At 45.6% G+C, this 26707-nt stretch overlaps 1 protein-coding gene and 1 non-coding gene across 2 annotated transcripts in view; both read right to left on the bottom strand.

Annotated features, from left to right (window-relative positions):
- LOC132432836 (N-acetyllactosaminide beta-1,6-N-acetylglucosaminyl-transferase-like) overlaps positions 1-24747 on the bottom strand; it is a 66622-nt gene extending 41875 nt beyond the window's left edge. Inside the window, exon 1 of the mRNA XM_060023657.1 lies at positions 24677-24747. The gene's annotated coding sequence lies outside the window, so the exon portion shown is untranslated. The remainder of the gene's footprint in view (positions 1-24676) is intronic.
- TRNAG-CCC (transfer RNA glycine (anticodon CCC)) lies at positions 5174-5246 on the bottom strand. Its single transcript has one exon. It is a non-coding gene; the product is annotated as a tRNA-Gly (tRNA).
- Positions 24748-26707: the final 1960 nt, after the last annotated feature.

Here is a 26707-nt window from a genome sequence, read left to right as displayed (position 1 = left end):
GTGGGAACCCCAGTAGCTGGGGATGTCCCCACAAGAAACTTTGGGTCTAGAAAGATTGGATAGAAATATTAACTTAGACAAACGTTCCGCCCTTCTGATAAACCAAGAGACTTGCTGATAAATGCCTGGTGGATTAATAAATACTGGAAAGCTTGGGCTCTGTGCCCACCTTGGCCAGGCTTGCCCTGCAAGGGCCCTGCTGCCTTCTCTTCCTGACGCGTGTCCACAGGTGAACAGTAATCCACGCTTATCATCGGCGTCATTAAGAACATACAGAGAGAGCATCCTCCCTGCACAAGCTACTAGGTAGGCCAGCAGCCCACTTTTCCGCGGGACCAGGGCAGCAGGCAGTGTGTGCCAGTCCTGCCTTCTCTGTCCTGACACCTGAGGCAGTGTGGTGTGCTGGCTAAGAGTGTAGGTTTTGAGGACAAACACATGTGGCTTCAAATCCTTGTTCTTTTACGTCTTCACTGTGAACTTGGGCAAGGGGTATGCCCTCTCTCAGTCTTACTTTCATCATCTCTTGGAGAAAGACTGTTTTGGATGAAACTGTGTTCCACCCAAATTCATGCGTTGAATCATTAGGTGATGGGACAGAGGTGCTAGCCAGAGCTCCAGTGGCAATCACACTGCAATATATAAATGTATCAAATCACCATATTGTGCACCTTAAACTTACACAACATTATGTGCCAAATGTATTGATATTTCAATTGAAAAAAATGACCTCTGCTTAATAGTGATTTGAAGGCCCATAGCTCAGGTTCTACATCTATTTTTTTTATAAAATAAAAAAAAGCAAACAGATAAACATCTGACCCTCTTCCTTGAGAGAAAGGGGTATAGAAATTGTAGGATGTGAAAACAATGTCCCCTTTACCCCGTTTTGCCCCAAATCTGAACATGTAATCTTGAGACATGGGCCAACAAGAGTGAGGTAGGTGGTGGGAAAAAAGAGTTGCCCGACTCTTGCTGGGAACAAATACTCTCCAGACACTGAGGGTGTTTTCTCAACAAAGGGAATTGATATGTGAACTCTGGCTGGGAGTTCTACCAGGAACTTGCAGCAAGAGCAGGTAGGAAGCATCTTTAGGTTTCCCTATGTATAGTATCATGCCATCTGCAAACAGTGACAGATTTACTTCTCCTTTTCCGATTTGGATTCCTTTTATTTCCTTTTCTTCTCTGACTGCTGTGGCTAAAACTTCCAATACTATGTTGAATAAGAGTGGTGAGAGTGGGCAACCTTGTCTTGTTCCTGATCTTAGTGGAAATGGTTTCAGTTTTTCACCATTGAGGACGATGTTGGCTGTGGGTTTGTCATATATGGCCTTTATTATGTTGAGGAAAGTTCCCTCTATGACTACTTTCTGGAGAGTTTTTATCATAAATGGGTGTTGAATTTTGTCGAAAGCTTTCTCTGCATCTATTGAGATGATCATATGGTTTTTCTCCTTCAATTTGTTAATATGGTGTATCACGTTGATTAATTTGCATATATTGAAGAATCCTTGCATTCCTGGAATAAATCCCATACTACAAAGCTACAGTAATCAAGACAGTCTGGTACTGGTACAAAAACAGAAATATAGATCAATGGAACACGATAGAAAGCCCAGAGATAAACCCAAACACATATGGTCACCTTATCTTTGATAAAGGAGGCAAGAATATACAGTGCAGAAAAGACAGCCTCTTCAATAAGTGGTGCTGGGAAAACTGGACAGCTACATGTAAAAGAATGAAATTAGAACACTCCCTAACATCATACACAAAAATAAGCTCAAAATGGATTAAAGACCTAAATGTAAGGCCAGAAACTATCAAACTCTTAGAGGAAAACATAGGCAGAACACTCTATGACATAACTCACAGCAAGATCCTTTCTGACCCTCCTCCTAGAGAAATGGAAATAAAAACAAAAATAAACAAATGGGACCTAATGAAACTTCAAAGCTTTTGCACAGCAAAGGAAACCATAAACAAGACCAAAAGACAACCCTCAGAATGGGAGAAAATATTTGCAAATGAAGCAACTGACAAAGGATTAATCTCCAAAATTTATAAGCAGCTCATGCAGCTCAATAACAAAAAAACAAACAACCCAATCCAAAAATGGGCAGAAGACCTACATAGACATTTCTTCAAAGAAGATATACAGACTGCCAACAAACACATGAAAGAATGCTCAACATCATTAATCATTAGAGAAATGCAAATCAAAGCTACAATGAGGTATCACCTCATACCAGTCAGAACGGCCATCATCAAAAACTCTAGAAACAATAAATGCTGGAGAGGGTGTGGAGAAAAGGGAACACTCTTGCAGTGTTGGTGGGAATGTAAATTGATACAGCCACCATGGAGAACAGTATGGAGGTTCCTTAAAAAACTACAAATAGAACTACCATACGACCCAGCAATCCCACTACTGGGCATATACCCTGAGAACACCATAATTCAAAAAGAGTCATGTACCAAAATGTTCATTGCAGCTCTATTTACAACAGCCAGGAGATGGAAGCAACCTAAGTGTCCATCAACAGATGAATGGATAAAGAAGATGTGGCACATATATACAATGGAATATTACTCAGCCATAAAAAGAAACAAAATTGAGTTATTTGCAGTGAGGTGGATGGACCTAGAGTCTGTCATACAGAGTGAAGTAAGTGAGAAAGAGAAAAACAAATACCGTATGCTGACACATATATATGGAATCTAAGAAAAAAAAAAAAAGGTCATGAAGAACCTACGGGTAAGATGGGAATAAAGACACAGACCTACTAGAGCATGGACCTGAAGATATGGGGAGGGGGAAGGGTAAGCTGTGACAAAATGAGAGAGTGGCATGGACATATATACACTACCAAACGTAAGGTAGATAGCTAGTGGGAAGCAGCCGCATAGCACAGGGAGATCAGCTCGGTGCTTTGTGACCACCTAGAGGGGTGGGATAGGGAGGGTGGGAGGGAGACGTAAGAGGGAAGAGATATGGGAACATATGTATATGTATAACTGATACACTTTTTTATGAAGCAGAAACTAACACACCATTGTAAAGCAATTATACTCCAATAAAGATGTTTTTAAAAATTAATTAATTAATTAAAAGAAAAAAAAAAAGAGCAGGTAGGAAAGGACAATAAAGATGAGCAGTCACCTTAGAGGCCCAGGCTTTGCAGAAGGTCACGATCTCAAAGAGAATGGGGAAACGGCACAGGCCGTGCTATCGCCTTTTCTACAAAAACTTGAAAGGCATGTTAGCGAGCATTGTTTTCTGTTGCTGGCCACCAAGAACCTCAGCTGATACAGTCATGGTTAGTGGCTCTGCCATCAGACTCCCAGGTTTGAATCCTCACTTTACCGTTTACCTGCTGTGCCATCTTTGGCCAACGGGCCAGCCTGCTGTAGCCGTGATACCAGAGCCCTCCCAGAAAGCTCCAACAACGGTCAGCTCTTGCTGCATAACAAACCTCTCCAACATGTAGCAGCTTAAAACATTGATCGTTTCACACAAGGTGCGTCATCTTGGCAAACCTGACGTGTCTGTACATGAGTTTCTTGTGAAATGGAATAATACTAGCATCTACTCCATCCTGTAAAGCACTTGGAACAGTATCTGGCATACCATCAAAGCTATTATAATCACGCCTAGGCTCTAACAGGTTTGTATTTATGTCACAGACCCACCCAGCTGCTGAGTGGGTGAGGGTTGCAATGTAGCTAAGCCCAGCCTCACCTAGTCTGCAGATTGTTCTGAGGCCTCAGCTCGTGACAGTTATACTGTGAGTCAGTTTCCTCTTCCTGACAAGAGAGACAGGATGCTACCTCATGGGGTCATGGGACTCTTGGGGAATAGATCTGGGCTGGGCCTTAGAGAACTAGTTAGCTAGGGAATCACATTGTCTCAGGTCCTTTTAAACCTTGGTGGAAGTTACAGGGGAAAAGTAATGGGGCTGGTCCATACCAGTGGGGTGGGGCTGGGGGCGGGGTCTGTCACGAAGCCTGCAGGGAGCTCTCTGGCTCTCTTTTTCAGATGACCCTGGTCGTCTGGACTCAGCCCCCTGAGCTGTTGAAATTGAATAGGTTGACAGTTCAGTTTCTCGGTCATACTAGCTGCATATCAAGGGCTCAACAGCCACACTCTCGTGGCTTGTGCTGCCCTGTTGGAAAGTACAAGTATAAAACATTTCCATCAGCGTAGAAGGTGCTATCAGACAGGGCTGTTAGATCCGGGGTTCCATCCCTGACCCACACACACAGCCCAGCTGGCAGGGAGCAAGAGCAGAATTTCTCTGACATGCTGTAATAGGGTATGTGAAAGGCCTCTCCACCAGAAACATTTCCCTCACTTACAAGGAAGATTCTGCGAGTATTCACCATCCATTTCTTCAGATGAAAGTGTCTCTTTTTAAGCCTCAAGTAAAATGCAAACAGTTCAGTGGTACAGTATAGTCACTAAAACTTTAGTTTTATCTGCTATTTATTATTCATTCAGCCAGTATTGGTTGAGCGCCCAGTGTGTGCCAAGATGCTGGGGATACTGCCTGTTCTTTGCTCTGGGGATACTTCAGAAATTAAGACAGAGCCCCTGTACTCACAGAGCTAATATACACATAAACAAACACATGTATAATACTTCAGGTGCTACAGAGAAAATCAAAGCAGGGTGGAGGGATAGACAGTGTGAGGGTCAATGGGGCGGGGGTACGTGCCGTTTAAACTGAGCGGTCAGAGGGGTTTCTCAATCAAGGTGACCATTGAGCAAAGAGTTGAATGGGGAGGAGAAGTGAGTCCTGAAGATTTCTGGAGAAAAAGCAATCCAGCAGAGATGGCAGCACATGCAAAGGTCCTGAAGTGGGACTGTGTTTGGCACAGGCAAATAACAGCACATGGCAACATGGAACCAAAGGAGTGAGGAGAGAAAGGAAGGGATGAGAAGAGGAAAGTCAGGAGGAGAGGCAGCAGGGCCAGATCAGCAGGCACTTGTGATAATTTGGCTTTTACTATGAGGCAAGCCAAAGAAGGGCTTGAGCAGACATATATGATTTTGATTTTATTTATTTATTTATTTTAAAATATTTATTTAGCTGCGCCAGGTCTTTTGTTGCGGCATGTGGGATCTTCATTGCCATGTGCAGGACCTTAAGTTGCGGCATGCGGGATCTAGTTCCCTGACCAGGGATCGAACCCGGGCCCCCTGCGTTGGGAGCGCAGAGTCTTAACCACTGGACCATCAGGGAAGTCCCGATATGATTTTGACCTACTCCGGGGTGAGAACAGTCACAGTACATCAGTGTAAGTTACAAGTGCCCCCAGAAAACTTCCATAAATTTGGAGAACCACGAGATTCCCAGAGGTGTGCCCCGTGAGCGGCCGGCTGCAGCTAGGATTGAGGGACAAGACCCATGGCTGCTTCAGCCTCCACCGGTATTTAAAATACTTAAGAGGCTCCGTTGGGTGGTGGCACAGAACCTTTCCCAAAGCTGGGTTCTAGCATCATCCAGCATTTTTTGCTGAGTCTGCCTCACTTTGCTAAAGCCTCAGTTTCTTTCCAGGCTGACTCAACACTTTCCTTCTTCCAGGAAGAGAACTCCCTCTAATCCGCCTAGTCTAGTTAATCAGTCTTTTCCCTCTTACCCGGGCCAGCACCTCTCTCCTCTACAGTCTTTTTCCGTCTTGTGGGCCAGTGTTGTATAATCTACCACGCACGTTGTTGCATCGTGTGCTGCAGCATGGGTGCAGTTGGGATGCATATTTTGCACCCCAGAATGTTGGGTTCCCCGTAATAGGGGTAGATTAGTGGTAGTCACAAGGAGACGTAATTTAGTTTGAGTATGCCACACAGCCTCCCACATCCTTCTTGTCTCAGAGCGGGGCTATACCGCAGCGGCGCCTGGATCCACCACATGGTGCTTATGTTATAATCTCATCTGACACCTATTGTTTTCCTCTTTTCTGCTTCATAATTTTCCATCCACAAAAAAGGGGTGATGTGCATTCGTGCATAGCAGTGGCATGTTGGACATGCTGCCATTGTATTTTGTCCACTATAACCAGGGACCTTTCCAAGTATTCGGTCATCAAGGTTCATGGTTACACAGAGATCATTCCACTAGGAGCCATACACCTCATGTCTGGAAGTCCCAGAAGGAAGGGGTGCTCCCAGAATTCCCTCCCAAATTCCTTGTAGTAAATATAGCCTGAAAAATAGGAGTCAAGGGCTTCCCTGGTGGCGCGGTGGTTGAGAGTCCGCCTGCCGATGCAGGGGACATGGGTTCGTGCCGCGGTCTGGGAAGATCCCACATGCCGTGGAGTGGCTGGGCCCGTGAGCCATGGCCGCTGAGCCTGCACGTCCGGAGCCTGTGCTCCGCAACGGGAGAGGCCCGCATACCGAAAAAAAAAAAAAAATAGGAGTCAAAAAACTAGAGTCAAAACTGGACTTATTGTTAATGACTAAATGGAGTCTAGTAATGTCCTCTTAGTCATTAACCAGAGTCCATTTAGTCATTAACCATCTGTCTAGCACGACTCCCAGAGTGATGCCACTCAAGTTTACAGGCTGCCGCTAGACCTTTTCAGGTTCCAAAGCCTGGGCTGGTCTTGGCAAACATAGCTTTACCCTCCCAGGTGTCAGGCACAATTGTCCTGAAAGATAATATGAATCTCTCGTTCTGAGCCTCTTTTGAGGTATTATCAATAATATAAAGTTGGATTTCCCTCACTGCATACCCCACTTATTCATTCCTTTCCTCTCAGCTATGATCTCTCCTTCTCTCCATTTGTCATTTGTTTTTACCAAGACTTTTTCACCTTTGGAAGGGACATTCATTTCGGCCTGTGTGCTGGTCCAGGTTGCTGGCAGCAATACTATTCTAGCCAGTGTCTCCCCCTTGGACCCCTCCCATTCGTATAGAGTAGGGTTACACAGCTGCAGAACAGTGCATTCACTGTCACCCCAACCTTTCTAGACAGGGTGAAGGTACAATCCACCCTATCAGGACTGTAGGAATTCTGATACAAAGGTTGAAAGAGATAGTTACTTGCTCAAGAATCATCCCTGCTGGGACTTCCCTGGTGGTCCAGTGGTTAAGACTCTGTGCTCCCAACGCAGGGGGCCCGGGTTCGATCCTTATCAGGGAACTAGATCCCACATGCCGCAACTAAAAGATCCCGAACCCGGCAACTGAATATCCGCGTGCTGCAACTAAGACCCGTGCAGCCAAATAAATAAATATTGAGAAAAGAAAAAAGAATCATCCCTGCTTCCAGCACCTGCAGTTGCATCCCTAGTCCTGGGGTGACTGCATCGAGTAGGAAAAAAGAAAGTTACAGAGTCGCACCAGCATCCTCCCTCACCCCCTCTCCTCCACACCGGCCCCCCACCCCAGCAGAGGAATCTACTGAGGCCCCCTCTTGTGCAGTGTGAGCACACACTCGGGGAGGCATGGAAGCCTGCCCTGCATGCCTTTCTCTCCCCGCTGCCACCCCCGGTTTAAGACAACGAACGTTTCAACTGTCTGTTCCGCTCCTCTATTAAACCATTACTCTAATGAGGATATGCAATGCAATTTGTCCATTTGACAATGGACACTGTTGGATATTATGGGCTGGGGAGGACATCCCTTGGTCTGAAGAAATGTAACTTGGCAGCTCAAATGGGTAAGGATCTTCTGTTCCAATCCTTTAACAGTATTTTGAGTATTTGTGTCTACCACTGCCTATGTGAAGCCCATTCCAGAGTAAGCGTCTATCACTGTTACGACCCATTCATAGTCCCCTGGGGTGTAGTCCAGCTATGTGCAAGGCCTTCCCCCAGGGAATTTCCCCCATAGTCACCTGCACTCTCTGTCTCTCTTGTTGACAGACAGAACAGTTCTGGTTATTGTTTTGTGCCTCAGAAGGCGTCTCACTTTAGTCCTTCTCTGCATTGCTGCAGTACGCCTCACGTCCATCCACTCATTTCATGGACCCAGGTGTCCAAAAAGTCCACTTGGTGGATCCAATCACCTTCCAAACCTAGAAGGGAATTTTTCTTTTTCTTTTGGCCATGCCGTGAGGCATGCAGGATCTTAGTTCCCCGACCAGGGATTGAACCCGTGCCCCCTGCAGTGCTGCCGTGGAAGCACAGAGTCCTCACCACTGGACCGCCAGGGATTTCTCAAAAAGGGAGTTTTTCTTTTCTCATTTTCTTTTTTTAAAATTTACTTATTACTTATTTCTGGCTGCGTTGGGTCTTTGTTGCTGCGCGGGCTTTCTCTAGTTGCGGCGAGCCGGGGCTACTCTTCGTTGCGGTGCGCAGGCTTCTCATTGTGGTGGCTTCTCTTGTTGCGGAGCACGGGCTGTAGGTGCGCGGGCTCAGTAGTTGTGGCTCTCGGGCTCTAGAGCGCAGGCTCAGTAGTTGAGGCACGCGGGCTCAGTAGTTGTGGCTCGTGGGCTCTAGAACACAGGCTCAGTAGTTGAGGCACGTGGGCTCAGTAGTTGTGGCTCTCGGGCTCTAGAGCGCAGGCTCAGTAGTTGTGGCGCATGGGCTTAGTTGCTCTGCGGCCTGTGGGATCTTCCCGGACCAGGGCTCGAACCCGTGTCCCCTGCATTGTCAGGCAGATTCTTAACCACTGCGCCACCAGGGAAGTCCCAAGAAGGGAGTTTTTCTGATGGGCATTGACATGTCCTACTTAATGTGCCCCTTAGAATGATGTCACCAAGATGGCGGCATAGGAGACCCCAGGCTCTGCCCCACCCCTGCGAAAGGCCACAATTACACGGCTATCCATGAACAAAAACAGAGGGCTCTGGAGCCCACTTCAGTCAACTGAAGAAACTTCAGCAACAGAGCAGAACAACAAACCCAAGAATAAGTGCACACAGAGAGAAGGAAGACAGCTTAATTTTGCTTTCATCAGCCCATCCCTGGGCTGGCAGTGCTCAGCACCAGCAGTAGAAAGAGGTCCCCTTGCCAGGAAAGGAAGAGCAGCGCGAGCGACCGGCCGCCCCAGCCTTCCGGGGTGCCATCCGAAGGCCTGCTTCAGTCTCATTCCATTAAGGTTGCAAAGCTGACACAGATGGCTACGAATAAGGAAGAGAAGCAAGGCTACCAAAGACAGTGGGAGCAATTGTGGTTCACAGGGACCTGCCACACATGCAAACCCAGCAGCTTTTGCCACTGAAGAAGGAACCAGTGACCAGTACAGCTGCCTGTGGGCCCCCTGCCGATGGTATCAGCTCCCCGCCACTGCCCCCGTATTCAAGTTCGCTGACGCCAGCCACCTGAGCCCCTCGGCTCTCCCTCCCCGCCTCCCCCGTCCCCACTGGAGCCCAGGGAACACACCAGCAGCAAGCCCCGCCCCCTGCAGCCTGTGAGTGGAGGATGCCAGCCTAGAACCCCACAGCTGACCCTAGACCCCATCATCACGGTGCACTCGGGGCTAGCGCCTGCAGCTGTGCGCTTACATGCCGACAGCCAGACACCCGCGGCCAGCGGCCAGAGCATGCGTTTGCCTCAGGGGAGGCTGTGTAGCCACGGGCGAGCATGCCTGAGAGCCAGGGCCCCTGTAGCTGGTTGTGGACCCAAATCAGGCCCCGTCTTCTGCCTCTGTCCTGTACTCATATAAAACTAGCCCCTCCAGGGACTTCCCTGGTGGTCCAGTGGTTAGGACTCTGGTACTTCCACTGTAGGGGGCCCGGGTTCAATCCCTGGTCGGGGAACTAAGATCCTGCAAGCCTCGAGGCACAGCCAAAAAAATTTAAACAAAACTAAACAAAACCCAACAAAAAGAACTAGCCCCCACAGCTAAGCACCCGCATGGCCCCTGCCCTACCCCCATCACTGCTGTGCACCCACGGCAAGAACCAGCAGCCACAGTAGTGTGGGCTGACGGCCAGGGACCCCACCGCTGCCGGTCACCCCCAGCCGGTCCTGGCCCTTGCTGCTTGCCCCGGCCTCCAGCACCACGTGTGTGTCTGCATCCGGCCCTGCCGCTTCTCAGACACCTGCACCTGGCCTCAGTGGCGGAGTGTATGCACACTGCTGGCTCTTGTCACCATCACTGCCTGCCCTCATTCCTGGCCGCTGGGCCTGGAGGGACCACTGAAGACCCCAGCAGCCACTGCAGCTCCTGCTGACTCCCCCAGAGCACTGACCAAGGACCACACAGTTGTCAACGCCGGGGACCCCAGCAGCCTGAACTGAAGACACGTTACACCCTCAACCCCCAGACACCTGGCTTCTACGCTTGGATCTCTGCACCACGAGACCTGGGGTCACAGCCCTCTCCAGGGCATCCCCACCTGCAGGTGAAAGTCTTCCCTTACTGAAGTTAGTCCATAAAGTCTGAAAGATGTGACTGATTCTTCAAATGTGCAGACACCTGTGCAAGGCTACATGCAGTCAGGGAAACAAGAGTCCACCAACGGGAGAAAGTAAACCTCCAGTAACTGGCCCCAAAGAAATGGAGATTGCCCTACAAATAATTCAAAATAATTGTCTAAAGATGCTCAGAGAACTACAAGAGAACACAGATGAACAACTTAACAGTATAGCTGATGCACTTCGTTATAAAGCAGAAACTAACACACCACTGTAAAGCAATTATACTCTAATAAAGGTGTCAAAAAAACACAGTATAGGACATAGAGACTTCTCAACATATGCAGTTATTTCTTTGTTACAAATAAATATAGTATACAGTAGCTAAATATAGAACATAGAAGATGCTAAATAAACATTTCTTAAATAAAAAACAACAACAACAGCAACAATTCAACAGTATCAGGGAAACCATCCAAGAACAAAATGAGGAGTTCAACAAAGAGAAAACATAAAAAAGAACCCAATAGGACATTTGCCTTATTTGGAGTGGCCAAGACGGCAGAGCAGGAAGACGCTGAGCTCACTTCCTCTCATGGGCACAACAAAATTACAACTGTGTACAGAGCCACTGCTGATGAGAGAGACTGGAATCTAGAAAAAAAGATCTTCTACCACTAAAGGTATAAAGAAGGAACCACAATGAGATGGGTAGGAGGGGCAGAGACACGGTACAGTCAAGACCCACACGTGCAGGTGGATGACCCGCAAATAGGAGGATAATCACAAGTGCAACTGTCTGAGCCCCACGTCAGGCACCCCAGCTCAGGGGTCTGCACTGAGAAGATGAGCCTACAGAACACTGGCTTTAAGGTCAATGGGCTTTACCTTCAGGAGTCTCAGAGGGCTGTGGGAAATTGAAACTCCACTCGTTTCAACAGGGTGCGCCTAGAATCTCACACACTCCAGGACCCAGGGCAGAAGCAATCATTTGAAAGGAACCTCGGTCCAACCCACCTGCTGATCCTGGAGGGCCTCCCGGAGAGGCAGGAGGCAGTTTGAGGTCACACTGGGGTCACAGACACTGAGGCAGCCTTTTGGGGGAGCTCATTCTACCACGAGGACACGGGGGCTAGGAAGCACCATTTTGGAATTCTCCCTCTAGCTTCTTAGCGCAAGGACTGGCCCTGCCAGTTGGCCTATCACCACTAGTACTAGGATGCCCCAGGCCAAGCAAGCAGCCAGGCAGAGACGCAGCTCTACCCACCAACAGGCCTGCTATCTTAAGATCCCCTGAGCCCCAAGCCACCCTGGCCAGCGACCCTGTCCACCAGAGGGCTCAGGACCCCGCCCTGACACCAGTGAGCCAGCACTAGCCCTGGGCCCAGCCTCACTCACTAGGGAGCAGGCAGCAGCCCCAGGAACCCCCGGGCCCTGGGCCCATTCACCAGTGGCTGACACACAAACTCATGGACCTCCAGGGCACCGCAGCCAGAGATCCTGGGATCTGGCTGTGCCCGCCAGTGGGTGGGAGTCAGCCCTTGGGGCCCCTGGGTCTGGCCCCATCCACGTACAGGCAGACATCAGCCACAGGACTGTCATAACGCCACAGCCTTCCATGTCAGGACATGGCCCAGACACCCGGAGGCCAGCACCGGCTCTGGGACACCTTGGGCCCCTCAGCCAGCAGCCCCAGGATCTACCCCACCCACCAGTGGCTGAGACCAGTATTGGGGTTCCCTAGGGCCCTGCAGCCAGAGACTCTGGGTCCTGGTCCTGCCCACTCACAGGCCAACACCAGCCCCAGGATGCCCAGGGACTCAGCTCCACCCACCAGCAGACCGACCAGCTCTGAGATCCCTTGTACCCCTCAGCCAGTAGCACGAGGACCCAGCCCTGCTCAGCAGTGGGCCAGCATCATCTTTGGGAGACCATGGAACCCACAGCCTGCCATGTTATCAACCATCCACACCCACCAGGAGGTGAACTTACAACCAAGAATACTCTACCTGGCAAGGCTTTCATTCAGATTTCACAGAGAGATTAAAAACTTTGCAGCAAAAGCTCATAGAAAAAGATATCAAATTTCTGGTTACGGGGAGGGGGGTTGCTGAGGGGGTGCAGGAGGATGGCAGGAGGGAGAACTGGAGGAAGGCTGTCAAAAAGTACAAACTTGTGGGCTTCCCTGGTGGCGCAGTGGTTGAGAGTCCACCTGCCGATGCAGGGGACACGGGTTCACTCCCCAGTCCGGGAAGATCCCACATGCCGCGGAGCGGCTGGGCCCGTGAGCTATGGCCACTGAGCCTGCGTGTCCGGAGCCTGTGCTCTGCAACGGGAGAGGCCACAGCAGTGAGAGGCCCGTGTACCGCAAAAAAAAAAAAAAAAAAAAAGTATAAACTTGCAGTTATAATAAATATAAATAAATAGTAGGGACATAATGTACAACATTACAAATATAATTAACACTGCTGTATGTTATATATGCAAGTTAAGAGAGTAAATCCTAAGAGTTCTCATCACAAGAAAAAATTTTTTTCCATTTCTTTAATTTTGGTTGGGGTTTTTTTGTTTGTTTTTCACATCTTTATTGGAATATAACTGCTTCACAATGTTGTGTTAGTTTCTGCTGTACAACAAACTGAATCAGCCATACGTATACATATATCCCCATAGCCCCTCCCTCTTGAGCCTCCCTCCCACCCTCCCTATCCCACCCCTCTAGGTGGTCACAAAGCATTGAGCTGATCTCCCTGTGCTATGCAGCTGCTTCCCACTAGGCATCCATTTAACATTTGGTAGTGTATATATGTCCATGCTACTCTCTCAGTTCGTCCCAGCTTCCCCTTCATCCTGTGTCCTCAAGTCTCTTCTCTACGTCTGCATCTTTATTCCTGCCCTGCCACTAGGTTCACCAGTACCACTTTTTTAGTTTCCATATATATGCATTAACATACGGTTTGTTATGTTTGTCTTTCTCTTTCTGACTTACTTCACTCTGTATGACAGATTCTAGGTCCATCCACCTCATTACAAAAAACTCAATTTCGTTCCTTTTTATGGCTGAGTAATATTCCATTGTATATATGTGCCACATCTTCTTTATCCATTCATCTGTTGATGGACACTTAGGTTGCTTCCATGTCCTAGCTATTGTAAATAGTGCTGCAGTGAACATTGTGGGACAGGTTTCTTTTTCATTCACAGTTTTCTCAGGGTATATGACCAGTAGTGGGATTGCTGGGTCATATGGTAATTCTATTTTTATTTTTTTAAGGAACCTCCATACTGTTCTCCATAGTGGCTGTATCAATTTACATTCCCACCAACAGTGCAAGAGGGTTCCCTTTTCTCCACACCCTCTCCAGCATTTATTGTTTGTAGATTTTTTGATGATGGTAATTCTGACTGGTGTGAGATGATATCTCATTGTAGTTTTGATTTTCATTTCTCTAATGATTAGTCCTCCATCCTGACTCTGCCCCCCTTTTAATTTTGTTTTTATATTAGATGGTGGATGTTCCCTAAAGTTACTGTGAGAATCATTTCAAGATGTATGTAAATCACATCATTATGTTGTCCATGTTAAACTTACACGGTGCTGTGTATCAATTGTATCTCAATAAAATTTGGAAGAAGAAATAAAAATAGTTTAGAAAATAAAAAAGAACCAAACAAAAATTCTGGAGCTGTAGAATACAATGACTGAAATGAAGAATTCAAGAGAGAGCTCCAACAGCAGACATGACCAATCAGAAGTGAGCTTGAAGACAGATCAACTGAAATTATTCAGAGGAGCAAAAAGGAAAAGGAATGAAAAAGACGTAAGTCATTCAATGTAGTTATCTGTCACTACAAACCTTTTAAAAGACATACAGATGGCCAATAGGTACAAGAAAAGGTGCTCTATATCACTAATCATCAGGGAAATGTAAATTGAAACCACACTGAGATATCATCTCACACCTGTTAGCAACAGAAAGCAATGATAAGTGATGGTGAGGGTGTGGTGGATCTTCAGGGCATTACTCCAGCTCAAATAAGCCAGACACAGAAAGACAAATACTGTGTGATCTCACTTATATGTGGAACCAAAAAAACCAACCTCATAGAAACAGAGAGTAGAATGATGGTTACCAGGGGCTGGGGGTATGGGGTGGAGGAAGTGGAGTGATATTGGACAAAGGGTTACCAACTTCTAGTTTTGAGTTGAATCAGTCCTGGCAGTCTAACATAGATGATTACAGTTGATAATACTGTATTGTATACTTGAAAATTGCTAAACGAGGAACTCTTAAATGTTCTCACCACACACACACAAAAAGGTACTTATGTGATGGAAGTTTTAGCTAATACTATGATAATAATTATTTTGCAATATGTATCAAGTCAAAAAACCATACACCTTGAAAACTTACACAATGTTATATGTCAACTATATCTCAATACAGCCAGAAAAAACCCAAACATATCTCTTAAATTCCCAGAATGTTCCCCATAGGGCTACACCTCATATGAGCATCCTTTTAATAGTCCAGTTTTCCATTGTCCAATCACCTGACCATATGACCAGGCCATTAGCTACTGCACATGAGTCAGTGAAAACCCAAATGTAGGAGCTTTTCCCATCGTTCAATTCTTCCATCGCTGCTAGGAAAATAGCCTGCAATTCAGCCCATTGAGCTGATTTATTCTTACTTTCTTTAATCAGTCTTTCCAGACAGGATACTGTTTATTCATCTTGCAACTGTCATCTGTAAACCAGGCAGCTCTTTGTTGGTCAACTAACAGATGTTCATAGCGCCACTGGCCATGAGGCAGTAAGTCCCAGCAGTTCTTCAAGTGGTTCCAAAGTCAGTCATGGGGAAAAGCAGCTACCTGCTGTGGGCATGGTGAGTACCACCCTGCGTTCCCCTGGTAGCATGCTCCTGTGTAAACCATTTCCATTTTGTATGGAACTCCTCTGAGCACTGCCTTCCTTGTAAGAGTGTTTCTCTGACATTACCAGGACACTGTGGATACTTCAGATTTCATGATTTTGGATGTCCTACAGTTATTGAGGCAGTCCAAATCAATGCCCAATAGCTCACTAGTAACTGTTTCTCAAGTAATGTGTAAGGGTCAGGGGGCAGAATTTGGAAAATTTCTGGTCCAAAATCCCAATGGTTGCCACTGGTAGGTGCTCATGGGCTTATGCCACTGGCTCTGGTCTGCATGAGTGGGAGAGGCAGACACTTCCCAAATCATATTTGAGTGGGGATCCCAACAGCCCAAAGGTGGTGAAAGAGCCATCGCGTTTTGTAATTCAGACACATCCTGCTTTTGTTCAGATCCTCAACTAGATACGGCTTTCCTCTGCGTATCCTTACAGATAGGACCTAGTGTATTTCCAGATGTAGAATATGCATTCTCCAGAATCCAAATAAGCTAACCAAAGGCTAGAGGTTGGGTTGGGTTCTAAGGGTGAGTGGTGACAGCACTTTATTTTTTAGTCTCTTATGGAATATCTTGAATGGCTCTGGACCATGACATTCCTAAGAGTTTCACGTTTTAGGCAGGCTCTCGGATCTTTGCTAGATTTATTAACCAGCTTCAGTTGGTCACGTGATCCATCGTGGCATTCAAGTCAGTCCTAGCTTGCTCTGCAGTTTCCAATATTTTCGTAATGTCATCAGTATGCTATAATCTTACACTCAGGACCTGCAACAAGGCCAAATCCCTTCTGATCAAATTATGACGGTAAACTGGTGAGTTCAGGTAACCTTGCGACAGGACAGTGATCACCAATTGGAGTTCTTCTCACATGACTACAGTTGGCTCTTCTTGAGTTTGCAACAGAGAAGCATTCTCGAGATTAATCAGAGTCCCAGTCTTCTTGAGCCTGTTGTATTTTTGGAGGGTGAAGCTGGGGCCGTGGGCAACACAACCTTAGTTAAGCCTCACTGGTCTGCTGTGAATCTTCAGGCCCCATCCACCTTTTCCCTGTGCCACTCAGGGCTACTGTGCAGAGCATTCATTGGTACCAGCCCGCCAGCTTCCAGCATGTCATTAATTAAAGTGGTAATCTCCTTTTGCCAACGAGGTATTCTATATTGTTTTAAATCAACCACTGTGTGCGCTCAGCAGTCCTCAGGTTCCCATCCATCATGTCCAATCGAGACCGGCCCGCGGGCAAACTTACATGCCTTGTGTTTTACAAACTTAATTAGGAGAAGCAATGCCTAGTAGGACAAAATATCCATCGCAATAATGCATTCAGGCATAGGAGCCATTACCATTTCACATAAAATCTGTTTGAAAATCCCAATTTTCATTCAAACTTTCTTTCTTTTTTTGGTAGTGCCACACTGCTGGCAGGATCTTAGTTCCCCAACCAGGGATTGAACCCAGGCCCTCAGCAGTGAGAGTGCGGAGTCCTAACCAGTGGACCGTCAGGGAAGTTCCCAGACTTTCACCTTAATCCCGTCAGCCATTGCATCTCCATCCTCCCCATCTAAACTTAGCTCACATTAAGACTTCACCAACAGGTTTCAGATTCACAGAGCACTGGGCCCCTGTGTCAAGGAGTCTCAGAAAATCTCCCCCTCTCACCTCCTCCCCCTCATTTTACCCACACATGGGCACAGGCCTTGGGTCCCTGGCTAGGGGTGGGGCTGTCAGTCTTTATACATCCGTCTATACACATATGCACATACAAGGATATTTGTTGTAGCATCACTCATAGTGGGAAAAAAAAGAGAACAGAGTGATTTTCAATTAGTAGGAGAATGACTTAATGAACCATTTCATGTTTCATATGCACTCATGTGCACTAAGGACCAAGGAGTGTTAGGCAGCCTTTTAAATGTTGATGAGAAAAAGCAAGATGAAGAAACGCATTTACAATATCATCTCATTTTTGCAAATCGAAAGATAGCAAAAACCTGTATGTCTCTATCAATATGTTAATATTTATATGATTAAATGAGTAAGTATTATATCAACCAGGGTTCTTTGGATTTTTATTTTAAGGTATTGGCTCATGCAACTGCGGGGCTGACAAGTTTGAAACCTGTAGGGCAGGGTGCCAGTCTGGTAACCCAGGCAGAATTTTGATGTTTCTGTCCTCAGGGGACCTCAGTTTTTGCTCTTAAGGCCTTCAAGATTGGATGAGGCACACCCACATTATTGAGGGTCATCTCCTTTACCTAAAGTCAACTGATTGTAGATGTCAACATCATCTACAAAACACCTTCACAGCAACACCTAGACGAGTGTTTGATTAAATTACTGGGTACTATAACCTACCCAGGTCGACACATCAAACTAAGCATTGAGAAGAAAACTAACCATATGAGAAGAAAAACATGGCAGTTACATGAGCTACCTTGGGGGGCTGAGGATGGAGGGAAAGTTAATGCGGGCGGTGGGAAGAGGAAGAAAAGAAGGAGTAACCAAGTGAAAACAGGGGGAGGCATATATCTGCTCACTTGATACACTGAGGGAGCACTATGTATTATCTGAGTATATATGCGTAAAGAAATTAAATATATTTTTACCAAAGAAAAGCAAACAATTTCCTCTTTTTCTACTTAAAAAGCTTCAAGTTCTGGGCTTTCCTGGTGGCGCAGTGGTTGCGAGTCCGCCTGCCGATGCAGGGGACACGGGTTCGTGCCCCGGTCCGGGAAGATCCCACATGCCGCGGAGTGGCTGGGCCCGCGGGCCATGGCCGCTGAGCCTGCGCGTCCGGAGCCTGTGCTCCGCAACGGGAGAGGCCACAACAGTGAGAGGCCCGCGTACCGCAAAAAAAAAAAAAAAAAAAAGCTTCAAGTTCCACCACCTAGTTTCTCTTCATCTCCTCCTGTGAGGAAATATCTAGAGAGAATCTCTGCCCACAGGATCCTTGAAAAAGCAAATTGCCCACAGAGACCAAGGGGTGATTCTTGGCAGGATTTCAGAGTGCTGTCCCCTGCAAGTTCAGCCTCTGCTCGGCCAGCACGCAGCCCTTGTCTTCACCACATTCTACCATTTGCCAGCATCCCCTCCCCAAACCCCATAGCTGATCCACGGCTTTTATGGCTTCCCTCAAAAAGATGAGTGGGTGGGGCTTCCGGGAAGATGGCGGAAGAGTAAGTCGCGGAGATCACCTTCCTCCCCACAGATACACCACAAATACATCTACACGTGGAACAACTCCTACAGAACACCTACTGAACGCTGGCAGAAGACCTCAGACCTCCCAAAAGGCAAGAAACTCCCCACGTACCTGGGTAGGGCAAAAGAAAAAAGAATAAACAGAGACAAAAGCACAGGGACGGGACCTGCAGTGGGAGGGAGCTATGAAGGAGGAAATGTTTCCACACACTAGAAGCCCCTTCGCGGGCGGAGACTGCGGGGGGCGGAGGGGGAAAGCTTCGGGGCCGCGGAGGAGAGCGTAGCAACAGGGGTGCGGAGGGCAAAGCGGGGAGATTCCCGCACAGAGGATCAGGGCCGACCGGCACTCACCTGCCCCAGAGGCTTGTCTGCTCACCCGCCGGGGCGGGCGGGGCTGGGAGCTGAGGCTCGGGCTTCGGTCGGAGGCAGGGAGAGGACTGGGGTTGGCGGCGTGAACACAGCCTGCAGGGGGTTAGTACGCCACGACTAGCCGGGAGGGAGTCCGGGGAAAAGTCTGGAGCTGCTGAAGAGGCAAGAGACTTTTTCTTACCTCTTTGTTTCCTGGTGGCGAGGAGAGGGGTTTCAGAGCGCCGCTTAAAAGAGCTCCAGAGACGGGCGCGAGCCGCGGCTAAAAGCGCGGACCCCAGAGACGGACAAGAGACGCTAAGGCTGCTGCTGCCGCCACCAGAAAGCCTGTGTGCGAGCACAGGTCACTCTCCACACCCCCTTCCCCGGAGCCTGTGCAGGCCGCCACTGCCAGGATCCCGGGATCCAGGGACAACTCCCCCGGGAGAACGCACGGCCCGCCTGGTGCAACGTCATGCCGGCCTCTGCCGCCTCAGGCCCGCCCCGCACGCAGTGCCCCTCCCTCCCCCGGCCTGAGTGAGCCAGAGCCTCCGAATCAGCGGCTCCTTTAACCCCATCCTGTCAGAGCGAAGAACAGACGCCCTCCGGCGACCTACGCGCAGAGGCGGGGCCAAATCCAAAGCTGAAACCCGGGAGCTGTGAGAACGAAGACGAGAAAGGGAAATCTCTCCCAGCAGCCTCAGAAGCAGCGGATTAAAGCGCCACAATCAACTTGATGTACCTGCATCTGTGGAATACATGAATAGACAACGAATCATCCCAAATTAAGGAGGTGGACTTTGAGAGCAAGATTTATGATTTTTTCCCCATTTCCTCTTTTTCCATGTGGATGAAAGGCTCTTGGTGCTGCACCCAGGAGTCACTGCTGTGCCTCTGAGGTGGGAGAGCCAACTTCAGGACACTGGTCCACAAGAGACCTCCCAGCTCCACATAATATCAAACAGCGAAAATCTCCCAGAGACCTCCATCTCAACACCAGCACCCAGCTTCACTCAACGACCAGCAAGCTACAGTGCTGGACATCCTATGCCAAACAACTAGCAAGACAGGAAAATATACACACCCATTAACAGAGAGGCTGCCTAAAATCATAATAAGTCCACAGACACCCCAAAACACACCACCAGACGTGGACCTGCCCACCAGAAAGACAAGATCCAGCCTCATCCACCAGAACACAGGCACTAGTCCCCTACACCAGGAAGCCTACACAACCCACTGAACCAACCTCAGCCACTGGGGACAGACACCAAAAACAACGGGAACTACGAACCTGCAGCCTGCAAAAAGGAGACCCCAAAAACAGTAAGATAAGCAAAATGAGAAGACAGAAAAACACACAGCAGATGAAGGAGCAAGATAAAAACCCACCAGACCTAACAAATGAAGAGGAAATAGGCAGTCTACCTGAAAAAAAATTCAGAATAATGACAGTAAAGATGATCCAAAATCTTGGAAATAGAGTAGACAAAATGCAAGACACATTTAACAGGGACCTAGAAGAATTAAAGATGAAACAAACAATGATGAACAACACAATAAATGAAATGAAAAATACTCTAGATGGGATCAATAGCAGAATAACTGAGGCAGAAGAACGGATAAGTGACCTGGAAGATAAAATAGTGGAAATAACTACTGCAGAGCAGAATAAAAAAGAATGAAAAGAACTAAGGACAGTCTCAGAGACCTCTGGGACAACATTAAATGCACCAACATTCGAATTATAGGGGTTGCAGATGAAGAAGAGAAAAAGGAAGGAACTGAGAAAATATTTGAAGTGATTAGAGTTGAAAACTTCCCTATTATGGGAAAGGAAATAGTTAATCAAGTCCAGGAAGCACAGAGAGTCCCATACAGGATAAATCCAAGGAGAAATACACAAGATTTAAATGATACATTAAACAAGATGGACTTCATTGATATTTATAGGACATTCCATCCAAAACCAACAGAATACACATTTTTCTCAAGTGCTCATGGAACGTTCTCCAGGATAGATCATATCTTGGGTCACAAATCAAGCCTTGGTAAATTTAAGAAAATTGAAATTGTATCAAGTTATCTTTTCCAACCACAATGCTATGAGACTAGTTATCAATTACAGGAAAAGGTCTGTAAAAAATACAAACACATGGAGGCTAAACAATACACTACTTAATAACGAAGTGATCACTGAAGAAATCTAAGAGGAAATAAAAAATACCTAGAAACAAATGACACTGGAGACACAATGACCCAAAATCTATGGGATGCAGCAAAAGCAGTTCTAAGAGGGAAGTTTATAGCAATACAATCCTACTTTAAGAAACAGGAAACATCTCGAATAAACAACCTAACCTTGCACCTAAAGCAATTAGAGAAAGAAGAACAAAAAAAACCCCAAAGTTAGCAGAAGGAAAGAAATCATAAAAATTAGATCAGAAATAAATGAAAAAGAAATGAAGGAAACGATAGCAAAGATCAATAAAACTAAAAGCTGGTTCTTTGAGAAGATAAACAAAATTGATAAACCATTAGCCAGACTCATCAAGAAAAAAAGGGAGAAGACTGAAATCAATAGAATTAGAAATGAAAAAGGAGAAGTAACAACTGACACTGCAGAAATACAAAAGATCATGAGAGATTACTACAAGCAACTCTATGCCAATAAAATGGACAACCTGGAAGAAATGGACAAATTCTTAGAAATGCACAACCTGCCAAGACTGAATCAGGAAGAAATAGAAAATATGAACAGACCAATCACAAGCACTGAAATTGAAACTGTGATTAAAAATCTTCCAACAAACAAAAGCCCAGGACCAGATGGCTTCACAGCCGAATTCTATTAAACATTTCGAGAAGAGCTAACACCTATCCTTCTCAAACTCTTCCAAAATATAGCAGAGGGAGGAACACTCCCAAACTCATTCTACGAGGCCACCATCACCCTGATACCAAAACCAGACAAGGATGTCACAAAGAAAGAAAACTACAGGCCAATATCACTGATGAACATAGATGCAAAAATCCTCAACAAAATACTAGCAAACAGAATCCAACAGCACATTAAACGGATCATACACCATGATCAAGTGGGGTTTATTCCAGGAATGCAAGGATTCTTCAATATACACAAATCAATCAACGTGATACACCATATTAACAAATTGAAGGAGAAAAACCATATGATCATCTCAATAGATGCAGAGAAAGCTTTTGAAAAAATTCAACACCCATTTATAATAAAAACCCTGCAGAAAGTAGGCATAGAGGGAACTTTCCTCAACATAATAAAGGCCATATATGACAAACCCACAGCCAACATCGTCCTCAATGGTGAAAAACTGAAAGCATTTCCACTAAGATCAGGAAGAAGACAAGGTTGCCCACTCTCACCACTCTTATTCAACATAGTTTTGGAAGTTTTAGCCACAGCAATCAGAAAATAAAAGGAAATAAAAGGAATCCAAATCAGAAAAGAAGAAGTAAAGCTGTCACTGTTTGCAGATGATATGATACTCTACATAGAGAATCCTAAAGATGCTACCAGAAAGCTACTAGAGCTAATCAATGAATTTGGTAAAGTAGCAGGATACAAAATTAATGCACAGAAATCTCTGGCATTCCTATACACTAATGATGAAAAATCGGAAAGTGAAATCAAGGAAACACTCCCATTTACCACTGCAACAAAAAGAATAAAATATCTAGGAATAAACCTATCTAAGGAGACAAAAGACCTGTATGCAGAAAATTATAAGACACTGATGAAAGAAATTAAAGATGATACAAATAGATGGAGAGATATACCATGTTCTTGGATTGGAAGAATCAACATTGTGAAAATGACTCTACTACCCAAAGCAATCTACAGATTCAATGCAATTCCTATCAAACTACCACTGGCATTTTTCACAGAACTAGAACAAAAAATGTCACAGTTTGTATGGAAACACAAAAGACCCCAAATAGCCAAAGCAATCTTGAGAACGAAAAATGGAGCTGGAGGAATCAGGCTCCCTGACTTCAGACTATACTACAAAGCTACAGTAATCAAGACAGTCTGGTACTGGCACAAAAACAGAAATATAGATCAATGGAACAGGATAGAAAGCCCAGAGGTAAACGCACGCACATATGGTCACCTTATCTTTGATAAAGGAGGCAGGAATGTACAGTGGAGAAAGGACAGCCTCTTCAATAAGTGGTGCTGGGAAAACTGGACAGGTACATGTAAAAGTAAGAGATTAGAACACTCCCTAACACCATACACAAAAGTAAGCTCAAAATGGATTGAAGACCTAAATGTAAGGCCAGAAACTATCAAACTCTTAGAGGAAAACATAGGCAGGACACTCTATGACATAAATCACAGCAAGATCCTTTTTGACCCACCTCCTAGAGAAATTGAAATAAAAACAAAAATAAACAAATGGGACCTAATGAAACTTCAAAGCTTTTGCACAGCAAAGGAAACCATAAACAAGACCAAAAGACAACCCGCAGAATGGGAGAAAATATTTGCAAATGAAGCAACTGACAAAGGATTAATCTCCAAAATTTACAAGTAGCTCATGCAGCTCAATAACAAAACAACAAACAACCCAATCCAAAAATGGGCAGAAGACCTAAATAGACATTTCTCCAAAGAAGATATACAGACTGCCAACAAACACATGAAAGAATGCTCAACATCATTAATCATTAGAGAAATGCAAATCAAAACTACAATGAGATATCATCTCACACCAGTCAGAATGGCCATCATCAAAAAATCTAGAAACAATAAATGCTGGAGAGGGTGTGGAGAAAAGGGAACCCTCTTGCACTGTTGGTGGGAATGTAAATTGATACAGCCACTGTGGAGAACAGTATGGAGGTTCCTTAAAAAACTGTAAATAGAACTACAATATGACCCAGCAATCCCACTACTGGGCATATACCCTGAGAACACCATAATTCAAAAAGAGTCATGTACCAAAATGTTCATTGCAGCTCTATTTACAATAGCCCAGAGATGGAAACAACCTAAGTGCCCATCATCGGATGAATGGATAAAGAAGATGTGGCACATATGTACAATGGAATATTACTCAGCCATAAAAAGAAACGAAATTGGGCTATTTGTAATGAGGTGGATAGACCTAGAGTCTGTCATACAGAGTGAAGTAAGTCAGAAAGAGAGAGACAAATACCATATGCTAACACATATATATGGAATTTAAGGGAAAAAAATGTCATGAAGAACCAGGGGTAAGACAGGAATAAAGACACAGACCTACTAGAGAATGGACTTGAGGATATGGGGAGGCGGAAGGATAAGCTGTGACAAAGCGAGAGAGAGGCATGGACATACATACACTACCAAACGTAAGGTAGATAGCTAGTGGGAAGCAGCCGCATAGCACAGGGAGATCAGAAAAAAAAAAAAAAAAAAAGATGAGTGGGTCCTGTCAGATTTCTCTTGGAAATGTCAACCAAGCAAGGAAAGCCATTTCCAGTTAGTAGTGAGTCTTTAAACGGAACAGCTCTGACGTGGAAGGAAGCTGGCGGGTGTCCATGGAGGCATGTCCAGGAAGATGTGGAAATGAAAGAAGATTGTTTGAAGAAAGAAGAACAGAGCCAGTGCCCAGAGGAGTCTAGAGGGCGTGTAGACCTGGCAGAGAGAGGCATCATATAATGGTTATGGAAAGAGAATTTACCAAATGTATAAATCAGGGCTTGATTCAGTATATATCACCTTAATGTAAACAGATTTCTCCGGAGCCAGTTTGGTCCTTAGGCAGTAAAATTACTCCAGTCTTTCTTCCTGCAGTCTTATTTCTGCATTTCTTTTCACATTCTAAATCCACACCCCCTTACACCAAAGACAACCACAGTACTCACCCAGCACCAGCACTCGCTCACTTCTAAGAAATAGACTCACATCAGACTTCAGTAGCTGGAGACAAAATGAAATAACTTCCTGTTTCAGAGCTCTCTGAAACAACTCTGCAAGCCACACCCAAGGCTTTTGTTCATGTGGGATAGGCAGTTCTAAATATTTTCAGGCTCTTTCCTTGTATACTTTACATGGTTGTCACTTTGAGTAGAAGAAAAATGGAGATGGGCCCCAGATCAGACTACGCCTGAAAATCTCTAACCTCTGGAAAAAAGCCAAAACCCAAATCAAACCTTTGCTGTTTTATTTTAAAATGTATTTTATCACTATAGTATGGGCACATAATTTTAAAACTAGAAAATACTTTAAGCTATATAGTGAAAATAGCAGTATTATTTTTCTTTAAATTCCTGCTTCCCAGGACAGTTCTTTTAGCTGTTTCTTATAACGTTTATTCTCATGTTGAGGGAGGAGATAGATGGGCTCCAGGTTAGACATTTAGAGCCAGCTTCCCGTGTACACTTTCAGATGGAAACAACAACAGGAACAGGGTAAACAGCTGGACTTTGTCTCCAGTGGACACTTTATCTGAGCTGAGTCCTGCCCAGATAAAAGTTAAGGAGAGCACCGTTTCTCATTCTTGCGGTCAAGGAGACCTGCCCAACTACATGTGTGCAGAAAGCCTCCTTGGGGGTCAAAAAGTATAGGGTGCCACCCCATAATAGATGATGCCAAGCCTCCCATAGGCCTCTGGGCTGGAATCCATCTTGGAAAAAAGTTGCCCATTCATGTTGGGAGGGCCCTAGGGCAGGCCAGGTGTGGGAAAAAACAACAACAACAAGACAATTAGCCAAAGGTAAACAAAGGCTCAGAAGAACTGCCCTATATAAATAATTTAACCGCCTCTTTAAGGAGCTCCCCCTTGTTAGAGACGACACCCACAATGCCCACATCTCTCTGGGTGTGTATCTCTGCCTTGCTTCTGTCTTAACTAAACTGTTTGTCTGTGTGCTCTCCCATGTGTTGTGCTGTGTCTCTAATAATAAATTTTGTACCTGTTTTTACAGTTTTTGCCTCCTTGAAACATTCTTGCTTTCAAACAAGGTCAAGAGCCAGGGAAACTGCTTCTACCCTATAACCCTTGTTGGTCTAGTGTCTAGGATTCCTGGTTTTCATCCAGGCTACCTAGGTTTAATTCCTGGGCAGGGAACTAAAATATCACTTCAAGCCACCACGCACTGCTGTCTCCTCGAGATCAATGTTTCTGTGTAACATTCTTATACAACTTCTTGATTTTTCAGTTACAGGTATTATCTATTGACTGCCTGTTATGTAAGTTGATAATTTAGGTCTCTTCCATCCCACTCTCACTGATAGACACACACACACACACACACACACACCTCCTTTCCTCTCACTATAATTATATTACAATTTTTGTTTTATTGGTTATGCAGTATTGACAGGATAATTATATAAATATAATTTATAGCTGAGCCACGTGTATACTATGATTACATTTGTACAACTTATTTTTATTTATTTATTTATTTAATTTATTTTTGGCTGTATTGGGTAGCTGCGCGTGGGTTTTCTCTAGCTGCAGCGAGCGGGGGCTACTCTTCGTTTCGGTGCACAGGCTTCTCATTGCGGTGGCTTCTCCTGTTACGGAGCACAGGCTCTAGGCGCGCGGGCTTCAGTAGTTGTGGCACGTGAGCTCAGTAGTTGTGGCGCACAGGCTCTAGAGCGCAGGCTCAGTAGTTGTGGCACACAGGCTTAGTTGCTCTGTGGCATGTGGGATCTTCCCAGACCAGGGGTCAAACCTGTGTCCCCTGCATTGGCAGGCGGATTCCCAACCACTGCACCGCCAGGGAAGCCCTACATTTGTACAACTTTTTTTTCTCTGGAGTTAATAATTGCTTCATTTTTAACTTTCCTTTATTTAAGTTTCTATATACTTATCACTGCTTCCTTCTCAAAATCTGTGACAAATATGTAACTCTCTGAGAGGGTTATATCTCAAGCTATTAGCATGG

Source organism: Delphinus delphis, chromosome 10 (assembly GCF_949987515.2).
Source record: "Delphinus delphis chromosome 10, mDelDel1.2, whole genome shotgun sequence".
NCBI classification, from domain to species: Eukaryota; Metazoa; Chordata; class Mammalia; order Artiodactyla; family Delphinidae; genus Delphinus; species Delphinus delphis.
Note: the sequence above shows the minus strand (reverse complement) of the source record. Positions and strands in the feature narration are given on the sequence as shown.